The sequence below is a fragment of the Zootoca vivipara genome, chromosome 16 (assembly GCF_963506605.1).
Source record: "Zootoca vivipara chromosome 16, rZooViv1.1, whole genome shotgun sequence".
In the NCBI taxonomy this organism is placed as follows: domain Eukaryota; kingdom Metazoa; phylum Chordata; class Lepidosauria; order Squamata; family Lacertidae; genus Zootoca; species Zootoca vivipara.
In genome coordinates this window covers 11,074,158-11,087,539 of record NC_083291.1, presented here as the reverse complement: position 1 = coordinate 11,087,539, position 13,382 = coordinate 11,074,158, and positions in this window count along the sequence as shown.

Below are 13,382 nucleotides of genomic sequence, written 5' to 3'. Positions count from 1 at the left end.
GAAACACCAAACCACGCGGTTATTTCTCAAACCTTATGGGTATAGTTTATGAATCGTGAGTACCGGTAGTTTCTAAGCTTCTTTTGCTGTGTCCTACAGCAGGGAGGAACGATTCCTATAAAGAACTAGTCAGCTTCACCAAAATGCTAAGAACATGCAACGACAGTAGTACAGCTCGCTGGGTCTGAATCTGCAAACAATGATCAGTTGGGGAGAGGAGGGGGGGAAGCCCCAGACACCACAGACCCCGTGACAGGTTGAGGAGACATTTATTTATAATGACTGAGAGGCTCTCATTAAAATGGAACCTCTCGCCATCTGGGTTTGGGTTCTCCTGATGTGGGGTCAGGATCCTTTCAGTGCTCGAGATGAATAGCGAAGCGTAATTTGCGTTGGATATTGTGGCCAAACTGCAAACATTTTGTAGTTACATTTGCAAGAAAACCAGCTCTAACCACAGTCCCAGGGCACAACAATGAGCAAACTCTATCCAGCTGCACTACTGTCTGCATCTGAGCGGAGCACTGACAATCTTGCCACTCTAATTCTCAGTCTTGTCTCGTTGCTGGACGGCTGCCATTAGAAACAGCAGTGTAACTTCATCTGCAGGAAAATGTTTCCCTCTGCCATATGGGGGAAACACACAGAATCAGATGAGGAAGAGCCTTTGCAGGGGGGTGGGGAGTGGGGAGCAAATCATCAAGGTGGGGGTGGGGAATAAGGGGAGAGAAGGTGGTACATTTCTCCAGATTGAGAAAGGAATCAAGATTGACTTCAGAATTTTTCATGTTATGCTACTGAGAAAGGAAGGGCTTCTGCTTCGGGGCAATTCATATATTACTACAGAGGGAGCCTAAGAATGTTTAGATGGAAGAAACTTTGTGACCTTCCCAGCTGCTTGGAGATGTGATGTTTCTATGGGAGGAATCTGTGCGATTCAGCACCCCCATGATTCCATCATTGAGACAAAGAGCGCACAAAGTGTGACCTTCAAGCTGAGTGTTGCACCCATCAGTCATATATTGTGGCTCACTTCCTGCTTCCAAGACCAAGAAAAACAGGAGCAGTACAGTAATAGGTTGTGCACCTGGGTCAGCTACAATACCTGCCTGCTAGGTCCAGGCCTGATCTAGGTAAGATTGGAGTGAGGTGGGGGGGGGGGAATAATGGGGCAGTTGCTCCCACCCTGCTGTCATCAGTTGCAGGATGGCTGGAAGGGGCTTCTGACATTTTAAGTCACTTGGTTCTTTGCATTTCTGTTTGTCAAGAAGCAAATCTTCTTCTCTTCTTTGGCAATCACTCGTAGCTGAGTAAGATTGTCAGCCACTCTGAGTGGCTGAGGCAACCCAGTCAGATGGGTGGCATATAAACAATAGATGATGATGATGATGATGAAAGCAACAACAGTGAATACTGATCATATTCATGAATGAGAAGCATGCTCTTTCATTATGCTTGTTTTTGTATCTCTTCATAAATATAGTAGCATTACCCCAACAGCAGACCTGTAATGATCTTTTCAATTTTTAAAGCCAAAGGCATTGAAAATTATGTTTGCCAGTCTGTTTCCCCTTGTTTAATGGCATTTTCTCTTACTTAAAAAGGTAAAGGTAAAGGACCCCTGACTTTTAAGTCATCTCACTTTACAGGCCGAGGGAGCTGGCATTTGTTCGCAGGCATTTCTTCCGGTCATGTGGCCAGCATGACTAAGCTGCTTCTGGTGCAACGGAACACCGAAACCAGAGCAGCACACGGAAACACTGCTTACAGTACTTTCCCGCCGGAGTGGTACCTATTTATCTACTTGCACTTTTGGGTGTGCTTTCAAACTGCTAGGTTGGCAGGAGCTGGGACAGAGCAACGGGAGCTCACCCCGTCACAAGGATTTGAACTGCTGACCTTCTGATCGGCAAGCCCAAGAGATTCAGTGGTTTACACCACAGCACCACCCGCGTCCCTTTTTCTCTTACCTAGTGCCATTTTACTGTTCAGTTCATTACATGGCAATAATATGCTCACAGGAAATACAGATTTAGGTTCATTCCTTCCCATGGCAGCAAAAATAGAGCTTGCAGAGGGGAAGGGGAAGTCTAATAAAATCCCATTGGTGAATCAATGGCTGCACAAAGCGTGGGAGCTCCCTGACACAAACTCTCGCATCAAACCAAACCAAAAGAAACAGTGGACCTTACCAATTTGGACATGGACTATTTTTCTAGTCTACAGACAAACTAATAACACACTGTCTGGTAAACTCCCAATTTTGTCTCTGTATTTAAAATTTAAAATTTATAGCAGAGGTGACTCAACCTTTTTGGTGCCGGGGTCATGTTGACCTAATGTAAATCCTCATAGTTTTCAGGATGAAAAATGTGATCGGCATCATCCATAATAAAGCACAACCCCTCCCACCCTGTGAGATACTTAAAGCAGAGATTATATACAGTACAAGCAGGCCACACATGCATGCCCAAGTTAACACATGCTAGTCTGAGGCGGAATTGCAGGAGGTTGGACTAGAGGACCCTTGTGATCCCTTCCAACTCTACAATTCTGCCATTGTAAGGGTAGAAGTAAAAGGTAAATGACCCCTGGTGGTTAAGTCCAGTCAAAGGCGACTAAGGGGTTGCAGCGCTCATCTCATTTTTCAGGCTGAGGGAGCCGCCGTTTGTCCACAGACAGCTTTCCGGGTCATGTGGCCAGCAGGACTAAACCGCTTCTGGCACAATGGGGCACCGTGACAGAAACCAGAGTGCATGGAAATGCCCTTTACATTCCCGTCGCAGTGGTACCTATTTATCTACTTGTACTGGTGTGCTTTTGAACTGCTAGGTTGGCAGGAGCTGGGACAGAGCAACAGGAGCTCGCCCCGTCCTGGGGATTTGAACCACTAACCTTCTGACCAGCAAGCCCAGAGCACCGCCCACATCCTTTCCATTGTAAGAGTGTACCTTGTGAGGTGTTGGTGTGTCTTTGCTTTTTCTGTCCTGAAAGCCACAGAAACCAGGAAAGAGTAGAGCTGACTGAAGCATTGTTTTCTGTTTCCTGAGTGCATCAAGAAGCTCCTCAAATGGCAGAAATAGCAGGATGCAGCCACAGTCTGTCCTGGTATTGTTTTGCCTTTGCCAAATTCTTGGAGGATCTTGCAGGGACAGTTAAATATCACTTGTGGAGCTGAATCAGTACCATATGCTGGAGGTTCACCACCCCGATCCATAGTGATGATATGTATCACATCAGGGCTGATCTTAAATTAGTAACATAAAGCTATTATATATTATTCATATTTGATATGAATAAAAGCTTAGCGTATAAGCAGCGACCATATTATACAAGCCTGATTGAAGTGTAATCAGACACACTGGTCATTGCCGACCTGGAAGTGGCCTGAAAACGGGGTTTGTTTCTCTTGGACAGAAAGCATAACTACTGATGTATTCCAATAGTGGAACAATTTTGGCCCTCCACATGTGGAACTATGGCCAACTGTCAAGGAAGATTGAAGCTGTAGTCAAACATCTGTAGGTGGTTTGGCACAAAGCTAGGACACAAAATGAACCATATATACAAGTGGTACCTCGGTTTACAGACACAATTGGTTCCGGAAGTCTGTACTTAACCTGAAGTGTACTTAACCTGAAGTGAACTTTCCCATTGAAAGTAATGGAAAGTGGATTAATCTGTTCCAGACAGGTCCGCGGAGTACTTAAACTTAAACGGCCTTGGTCCTGTATACCTGAAGGAGCGTCTCCACCCCCATCGTTTAGCCCGGACACTGAGATCCAGCACCGAGGGCCTTCTGGCGGTTCCCTCAGTGCAAGAAGCAAAGCTACAGGGAACCAGGCAGAGGGCCTTTTTGGTAGTGGCGCCCGCCCTGTGGAACGCCCTCCCATCGTAGGTCAAGGAGATAAACAACTACCTGACATTTAGAAAACACCTAAAGGCAGTCCTGTTTAGGGAAGTTTTTGATCTGTCATATTTTAATGTATTTTGGTATTTGCTGGAAGCTGCCCACAGTGGTGGGGGAAACCCAGCCAGATGGGCAGGGTATAAATAAATAAATAATAAACTGAAAATACTCAAACTGAGGCGTACTTCAACCGAGGTATGACTGTACATTGCTGAGTAAACTGGGATGAGTCAAGCTCACCTATGGAGTCTTCTCTGTTTCCCCCCCTGAAGGACTACAAGATTGGCTGCAATAAATTGACTGTCTCTTTTACCATTCATAGCAATAGGAAATGGCAGCAAAGATACATAACAGGAAGACTCTAACAGAACTCTGTGCCTGTTTGTAGAGAAAGGGTGGGTTTCAAATATCCTGCTTCCCCTCACATAGGGGAAAGTGACTGCAGTGCTTAGCAATTGGGGAGGGGGGAATTCTTGGGAACAAGAGATGGTGGAAAGGACCATACAGGAAATATTGGGAGCCAGGACAGCCTCTACTTTCTCAAATGCCTTGGTTCTCAAACGCCAAAAACCTGGAAGTAAGTGTTCCGGTTTTCGAACAATTTCCAGAAGCCAAACATCTGATACGGCTGTCGGCTATTGTTTCCAGGGCACCTTCACCAATCAGAAGCTGCGCCCTGGTTTTCGAACATTTCAAACAGACTTCCGGAACAGATTACGTTTGGTGCTTTTGTTTTTGCTATTTCTTTTGTGTTTTTGTGTTTGACGCTTTTTTGGTTAATTTGTTTTTGTGAATGTGTGGAACCCAGTTTGGCTACTGATTGATTGATTGTGTGACTGCGGAAATGGATAAAAGCCCCCCATCCAAACAATGACTATCATCAGTGCAGGTAAGAACAAAATTTAATTTTTAGTTTTATCATCTACAATACTGTCGTATTTATTTTATAGTACAGTATATTGATTATTGCTTTCATTTTATGGATCAATGGTCTCGCTAGATAGTAAAATTCATGTTAAATTGATGTTTTAGGGGTTGTTTTTAAAGGTCCATTTTGCATTACTTTCTATAGGAAAGCACGCCTTGGTTTTGGAACCCTTTTGGTTTTGGAACCGACTTCCGGAATGGATTAAGTTTGAGAACCAAGGTACCACTGCACTAGGCTAACCAATGAGAGTACAAAGGAAGGGCAGATTAACATTTTAAGTATCATACTACACTGATTTTTATAACCCTAAACATCTTGGCTGGTAAGGATGTGCACTACGCTTTTTTAAAAAAAATTATACTGCTGACAAATAACTGAGGGAGGTTGTGGAAAAATTCAGTAATTAAAATACTGTAGGTGATTCAGGTCCCTGAATCATAAATTCTTCAGAGAAAAAGCCAGAGTGGAAACCTCCCCCTATTCACTCCACACACACACCCCACGGGATGTCCCAGTGCATGCCACAAAAATTAAGTTTATATGTTTACACAGCCAACCGTAATGACTCATCTCAATGCAATTTATGCACCTATTAGCAACTGTCAGAATATTTACTCACACAAAGGGGTGATTATGCCTAACGCAGCTTTTATGGAGTCCACAGTAGGCTGTGAGGACCATCCTGCCAAAGAGGAAAAATAAAAGTTGGAAGATCAAGATGAATGATTGTGAATTATAGGCTCCTTTCAGACATATACACATGAGCTAGACCGAAGATGATAACTTTTGTAGTTTTTCAGCTCATTTAATTTGAATGGCCCACATGCTGGGTTACAAAGCCAAAGTTAACATCTGCACTTTAGCTGGTACATGCTTTTTGGAATTGGCATTTACCCTGTGACCACAGTGGCTTCTATTGCTCAGCTATTATAATGGCTTGGCACCTCTTTCCTTCCCTCAGGCTGCAGGGGTACAACAAGAGGACAACCCACATAGGCCACTAGGAATCTCATCTTAATGAATGACACATTATGAGCTTCGTGAAAGTTATTTGGATTACTCCACAGTGTTGTTGGCCAAACTATCCTCAAACTCAAATTCTCAGGTTAAATCCAGCATTTAAATCCATATACATCTGTGCCTCGTGGGCCCCACCCAACAACATGAATTTCTTATTGGGGGTAATGCTTTCTGTAGTTTTGTCTACCTATGCATAGCTGCCAAATTCTGGCCTGAGAGATAAGGGACTAGACCGGAAGTAGCAGACCGGAAGTAGCGCGGCCGCCATTTTGGAACTGGGCGGAGCATGCTCAGAAGCTACTTTTGATGCTGCTCTGCCCTGTTCCAAAATGGCCGCCACACCAGAAGTCACGCTGCAGCCATTTTGGAACTGGGCAGAGCAGCATCAAAAGTCGCTTCTGAGCATGCTCCACCCAGTTCCAAAATGGCCACCGCGCCAGAATAAACGGGGGAAAAACAAAAAAATCCGTTTTTTCGGCTGGGGACTCTGGAAAAACGGGGGTTTCCCGGGGAATACGGGAGACTTGGCAGCTATGCCTATGTTATATACATTTGTCCCTAATGAGATTCATTTTGTTAGCTTGGGCCCAGTTCTCCATTCTGTTAAGGCCATTTTGAATTCCAATTCTATCTTCTACAACAGGGGTGGCCAACTCCCAAGAGACTGCGATCTCCTCACAGAATTAAAAACTGGCAGTGATCTACCACCCCTAATCGTAGCACATCAGCAGGCAAGTTATTAAATACAATTTGACACTTGCCAACCTCTTCAGGGCCCTCATAGCTGCTATATTTCCTTTGCACAAAAAGCAACTTCATACATTACATTTTTGAGTCTCCATTTGGTGTTTTGTTTTGTTTTTAAAAGTGTACAGCCATACATATTTCCAGATATGTATATTCTGTATGCATACATGAATCCTGGATTGGCTGTGGCTCCCTATTGAGCAATATACATGGTTTGAAGCAGGAATTTGCTCCTGGGTAATGAATGGGAGGAAAAAGTCTCAGTGGTCTTTCTTTCTTTCTTTTCTAGCTTGATTGCTAAGTGGTCCCAAACATTTCAGCAAGAATCCCGCCTCCTAGCACTGCCTACTGCAGTCTACAGATTTTGCAATATCCATTTGCCATCTCTTGGGCCTTGGTGATAGACAATCCAAAATGGGAGTGAATCTGTAAGCACCATGTTATGTACTGTATGATGTAACACTATCTAGCAGGTCACAGAAAGCAGCAGTATAACAGAAGCAGCAGAATTTGCCAACGAGAGAAGAAATCATGTAGGGTCTCTTTGGCCTTTGGAAAAGATACTCCCAATGGCCAGCACTAGAGTAAGAGTAAAACTCTTACTAGCTCTCAAATTATTTCAATTGCACTTTCAAAATAAAAGAAAAACGAAAAACGCAGGGTTATTAAAAATTTAAACTGTACACAAGGTACAAACCACTGAAACGAGAAGGAATAAATCTTTTTTTTTTTTTGCCGTTCTGCACACATGCAAGGAAACTGAACTAAGACATATGGTCACCATCAGCCTGGATGATTAATTTTGAGATGATGCACTTATTAATCCATGTGGAAAGGGGGAAGCTACCATAGAACTGGTTGCAATTAGCTAACCGCAAATAACCTGCTCCAGCTCCGAACCGAAAGCCAAAAAAATGGCATTTTGGAATGATTACATCCCACAAGGGCTTGCATTTCGTGATGAGTCCCCCAAGGTTAAGATCCACACCACAGTGTAAAACCAACCCTCAATTATACTTTCTTTTTTTTTCCGGAGAGGGGAAGATCAGTAGCAGGTGGCGCCTGCTATAAAAGCCTCATTAAAACACCTTCTGGTTGAAATTCACAAAAGAAAACCACCAGATGGGTGCCCATCTCTACATGGTCACCTTACCCCAAATGAGTTTCACCTGACACAAGAGGAAAGTGGTGTCAGCCCCCACCCCCACCCCCCACTTCACCTACCAAGGACCTTAGGTTCAAAAGAGGATATATTAGGATTAATAGCACTTGATTACTAATCCATTGCTGCACCATATGCTAGCGGAGTTGTTCATTGTTAAGCCTCGAGACAGGTAACCCCACCCCGTCGGAAAAGGATACCCCCTCCCCCATTTCCACAGAGCTAATCTAATTCCATCTCCTCCCAGACCTCGGATTCCAGTAAAAGATATTCAGCTCTTCCTGCATTGCCTCTTGATGCATTTTTGAATGGAAGCAAATCTGATATAGAAGCTAATGATGCTGAAACTTGCTGACAAATTGGAAACTGTTTTCCCCCCTCCCTGCTCGCCTCCTCCTGCACTGTCTGATAACTAGATGAGCCAAGTGTGCGAAAGGAGTGTTTACTACATGTGGGTGCTGAGCACATCTTGGATCCCAAAGGAGAGAGAGAGAGAGAGAGAGAGAGAGATTGACTTTTCACACCTCCTCTTTTTTACTTGTCCCCCTAGCACTTTGGTAGAAGTTGTGATTTCCAGCGGGAGAACAAATTGGCAAGCCGGGAAGTGTAAGCAAAGTTTATGTTTTTGAGAGGAGGCTTTGTCACCTTCTGCAACCCCTGCGAGTGGGAGCGTTTTTTCAGTGGCTCGGCTTTGGGCTGGATCCAAATCATTAAGTGCCAAACAGTGCAACCGGAGCGGTTCCCCCCCCCCCATTTCATTTTTTTACGGTTCTGTTGTGTATTTTGTGTTAAGCTACTTTAAGAAGAGGAGAAATACCACCCACTAAGTCTGTTTCTCAAATCAAGAAGGGGTCATGCTTATTTAATGTTGAGTGGGAGAGAAAAAGAAGTTACAAAAATAAAAACCCTTACACAGAAACACATTGGAGAAATCAACCGCAAATGGAGGTTGTTTGTAGATCCAAATTTTATGTGACCGGGAAGGATTTTTCTCCCCCTTTCCTGGCCACCATAATTCCTGTCAAAACCCCCACTAGCTCCCCACACATTGTACCTCCCCTTTGGTTGAAAACTTCATTCTGAAGTTTCCCTAATGGACTAATGCATTAATCACACTGTATACAAGTTGTACAAGTGACAATAAAGTATTTCAATTGATTCTCTCACTGATTTGCTGAGAAACTGGAGTACTAAGGTGCATGAAGAAATACCTGAAGTACAAGGAATAAATGGGACGAATACATATGGGGGGGGGCAGAGAATTAACCAGATTGTTCTAGGTGTTTGGTTTTTTTGTATTATGTATCTTCTGTTTTTATCTTGTGATTTTATGTTGTGAACCGCCTTGAGACCTGCAGGTATAGAGCAGTCTACAAATTTAATAAAATAATAATAAATAACTGGCCTTTGGAGAGCACTTTTGGAGGATTGTGGAGATGATGGCAAATATTCTGTCTGTCTGTCTGTCTGTCTGTCTGTCTGTCTGTCTGTCTGTCTGTCTGTCTGTCTCCCCCACCCCACCCCCATTGTGTCTGATCAGAGTTATCCAGCTAAACTGCTCTGGGTGCCAAAAGGGTCTACCGGAATCTGAATATCATACTCAGAATATCTGCAGCCTGCTACGAATTATTTGTGTGGTGCTTTCCGGATAAAGTCCCCAACATCTGATCCTACTTAGACTCTATAGTTAGAACAGAGACCATGCTGAGGAGTCATTAGCGAACTTCTGTTGGGGTTTGCTTGTATCAGTTTCAGATGACTTCTGTGTGAGGAGGCACACTCAACCGCATGCATGGCAAACACATAGCACATACAATCATGCTGGTTGGTAGAGGCCGTCCGGGGTGGGTGGGGGTGGGGAGGAACTAGGAGGAATCATGAACTCATGAGTGTATATTTGTGTGTGTGTGCGCGCACACACACAGTAACTTAATGGAAGTGAATAATTGCTTCTGGTTTTTTATCTTTCATTTTGGGGCAATGAAACTCGAGCATGTGGCTTATCCTCAGTTCCAAATGGCTCTTGGTCATGCAATTAAAAAGAATCCTTTCCAGTCGGCCTGCCAGCTTTTGGATGGAAGCCCATTCCACAGCCACCTCAGACTTTGGCACTTGAGAGTGTCCCCCCCCCCAAAGTCATCCTGTACTGACTTTTGGCACAAAGTCACTGGCAGAAGTAGCCATGTAACAACAAAATAGCTTCTCCAGAATTCAACATGGATTGGATTTTACCCTTTGCTTGTATTTCCCGGGGTGGGATGTGGGGTGGGCAACAACGGAAGTTCAATTGGAATGGCGGTGCTGTTGTGTCGCTTGAAGTGCATGTCGTCACTGTGGCCAAAGATGGAGCTTGGATGGCTGGTGGCTACTTCTTAATGAACATGGCCCAGCCCTGCTTGTTGAAGAAAGCAGCTTGGACATATGAACAGAGACAGAAGGCTCGAGTCTTTGCAGATGGCAAGAAGAATCCTTGGCAAGGGCTGCCAATGGGGGCTGCTGCTTCAGGGGAACGAAAGCTGCTTTGAAGACAAACATTGTCTCTGCGTGTGGCTGCCTCTCCACTTCAGGTTGTAATTCTGTAATTAAACAGGTATTACGCGAGCAACATACGTTTCAAACATTCTCTGTCCACAAAACAAATTGCCTTTTAAAAGGCTGTCTCCAAATAGAACTCCATTCTATTCAAGAAAGCAGGGAGCGTGAAATATGGATAAATGCAAAAACCTTATGCGCACACATTTCCATGCATATTGATTGGCATTTACATGTCTACCTTGACTGTCTCAGCCTCTCACATGACCATCACAATCTTTCCTGACCATGGCAGTTCAGGAAAGACCCTGCAGCAGTGGGAGGGCCCGATGAAGCCCGCTGCAGCAAAGTATTGAGGGGATCGGGGGCCCTCTTTGAAAATTTTGGGGATGCCTTGGCCCCCATGGTCCCCCCTGAATGTACATATGTACTGTATTGTGTCTGGTGGTCCCAACCAGTGCAAAACATTCTACAGCCTGAGCCTGAGGCTTCCCCCCACACCACCCCAAAACACTATTCTCTTCTTCCTTGCACCTTTTGCTTTTGCCACTGCATTATCAGTTGCAGTGCAGACATGCCAAGGGCTTGCTACTGGATGATGCAGCTCTCTAAGGAACTCTAGGGAAGGTGCCCCCTAACAGTGCTTGCAACTCCTGCTGCTTTGCCACACGGCCAGCAAATACTGTCTGAAGGTTAAGAACAGTAAACAGTTAAAGACTTTAAAGTTAATTGAATTTCCTACTTTGTGAAGGGAGGAAGAACGGGAACACAGTGATTTCTTGCCACTGATCTTGAAATGCCCAATGGTTTGCCAAGCTAAGCTAAGTCCAGTCAAAGGCAACTATGGGGTTGTGGCGCTCATCTCGCTTTCAGCCCAAGGAAGCTGGCGTTTGTCCACAGACAGCTTTCCGGGTCATGTGGCCAGCATGACTAAACCACTTCTGGAATAATGGAACACTGTGACAGAAACCAGAGTGCATGGAAATGCCGTTTACCTTCTTGCCACAGGGGTACCTATTTATCCACGGGCATGCTTTTGAACTGCTAGCTTGGCAGGAGCTGGGACAGAGCAACAGGAGCTCACCCTGTTGCAGGGTGTCAAACTGCTGACCTTCAGATTGGCAAGAAGAAGAAGAAGAAGAAGAAGAAGAAGAAGAAGAAGAAGAAGAAGAGGAGGAGGAGGAGGAGGAGGAGGAGGAGGAGGAGGAGGAGGAGGAGGAGGAGGAGTTTGGACTTGATATCCTGCCTTTCACTCCCCTTAAAGGTAAAGGGACCCCTGACCATTAGGTCCAGTCATGACCGACTCTGGGGTTGCGGCGCTCATCTCGCGTTATTGGCCAAGGGAGCCGGTGTACAGCTTCCAGGTCATGTGGCCAGCATGACAAAGCCGCTTATGGCGAACCAGAGCAGCGCACGGAAATGCCGTTTACCTTCTCGCTGTAGTGGTACCTATTTATCTACTTGCACTTGGACATGCTTTTGAACTGCTAGGTTGACAGGAGCTGGGACCGAGCAATGGGAGCTCACCCTGTCACGGGGATTCAAACCGCCGACCTTTTGATCGGCAAGCCCTAGGCTCTGTGGTTTAACCCACAGCGCCACCCGCATCCCACTTCACTCCCCTTAAGGAGTCTCAAAGTGGCTAATAATCTCCTTTACCTTCCTCCCCCACAACAAACACTCTGTGAGGTGAGTGAGGCTGAGAGACTTCAGAGAAGTGTGACTAGCCCAAGGTCACCCAGCAGCTGCATGTGGAGGAGCGGGGAAGTGAACCCGGTTCACCAGATTACGAGCCCACTCTTCTTGACCACTACACCACGCTGGCTCACATGAAGAGGCTCAGGTGGCGGGTGGCTCTGTGGTCTGCCAAGCTATAGGATCAGCTAGGGTGGGAAATGCAGTTCCTGAAACCACTTGAGCTTCAACATGTTTCTTTATCCAACATTTTGCTAACGCTGTGCGATGTTTCACTTGCTTCCACGGAGGGGCTTCCCTTTATTGGTTCTGGTTGTTCCCTTCGAAGCTGGATTCTCACTTCCCCGCAGGGTTCACTCAGTTCCAGCATGAGCACTCTGCTTTATCACACTGTTCATTTCTACAATACGCAACTGGCCAGCTGCCTGACAGCACACGCTCAGCAAAAATGCCTTGCTGGGTCTCCATGATTCGTTATCGTCCTGTCTCGTACAATGGTCAGGGGAGGGGGTAAATCACTGTTATGTTAGATTTGGGCTGTTTTATGTCATGTTGATTGCATTTCAACATGTGGTTTGAAACCACAAATGAAAGCAAAATCAATAATAGACCTGGAGAGTAGACTCCCTAGAGGAGTGGAAGCTACACAGAAGGAGCTTGATGGCTCTGTCTCACAGCCAACCATTCTCTGATTGTTTTAATGGTTGCCTATTCTGTATAAATCGACTTCCCTTTATTAACGTAAGTACATAGACTCAGGTGTTGTGACCTCAAACCGCCCCCCCCCACCCCAATAAGGCCTACAAACAGTTTTTACGAAAGCATTTTAAACTCAGAGATCATTCGCCCCACTCCTAGCATATTGACTGTCTCTGTGTAGCACAGCTGTCTTTTAAAAAATCATTGCGAAAGTGATGAGACAGGACCCAGCTGGTGAAGCTGGGTAGAAACGTTTGAGTGGAGTTGTGAAGGTGGGCCTGTAGCATGGCTGAAGGATGCACTGAGAGACTTCCATTTTCATTGCATTTGTCTTCAGCCCAGCAGTGGGGAAGGTAACAGATGTGGAAGAAGAGAAAAGAGGGAGGGCTGGAATAGCAAGGGGTGGTGCAAGTGAATGCAGTTGTGCATATTTAGGTTTCCTTAGGGTCAGCTTGTGTCTGCTGTAGCATAATGGTAGAGCATTCACCTTGCATGGTGAAGGCCCCAAGTTCAAAACCTGGCATCTCCAGGCAGGTAGGGATGAGAAGCATGGGCGTACCCAGCATGGGGCAGGGGGGAGCAGCTGCCCCCCTAGAAGCAGGGCAGCTGGAGAGGACAGGCAGGGATGCTGCCTGCTGTGCTCCGCCTCAGCCTGCTTGGCTGAAGCGAAACGGCAGCAGCGGCAGAGA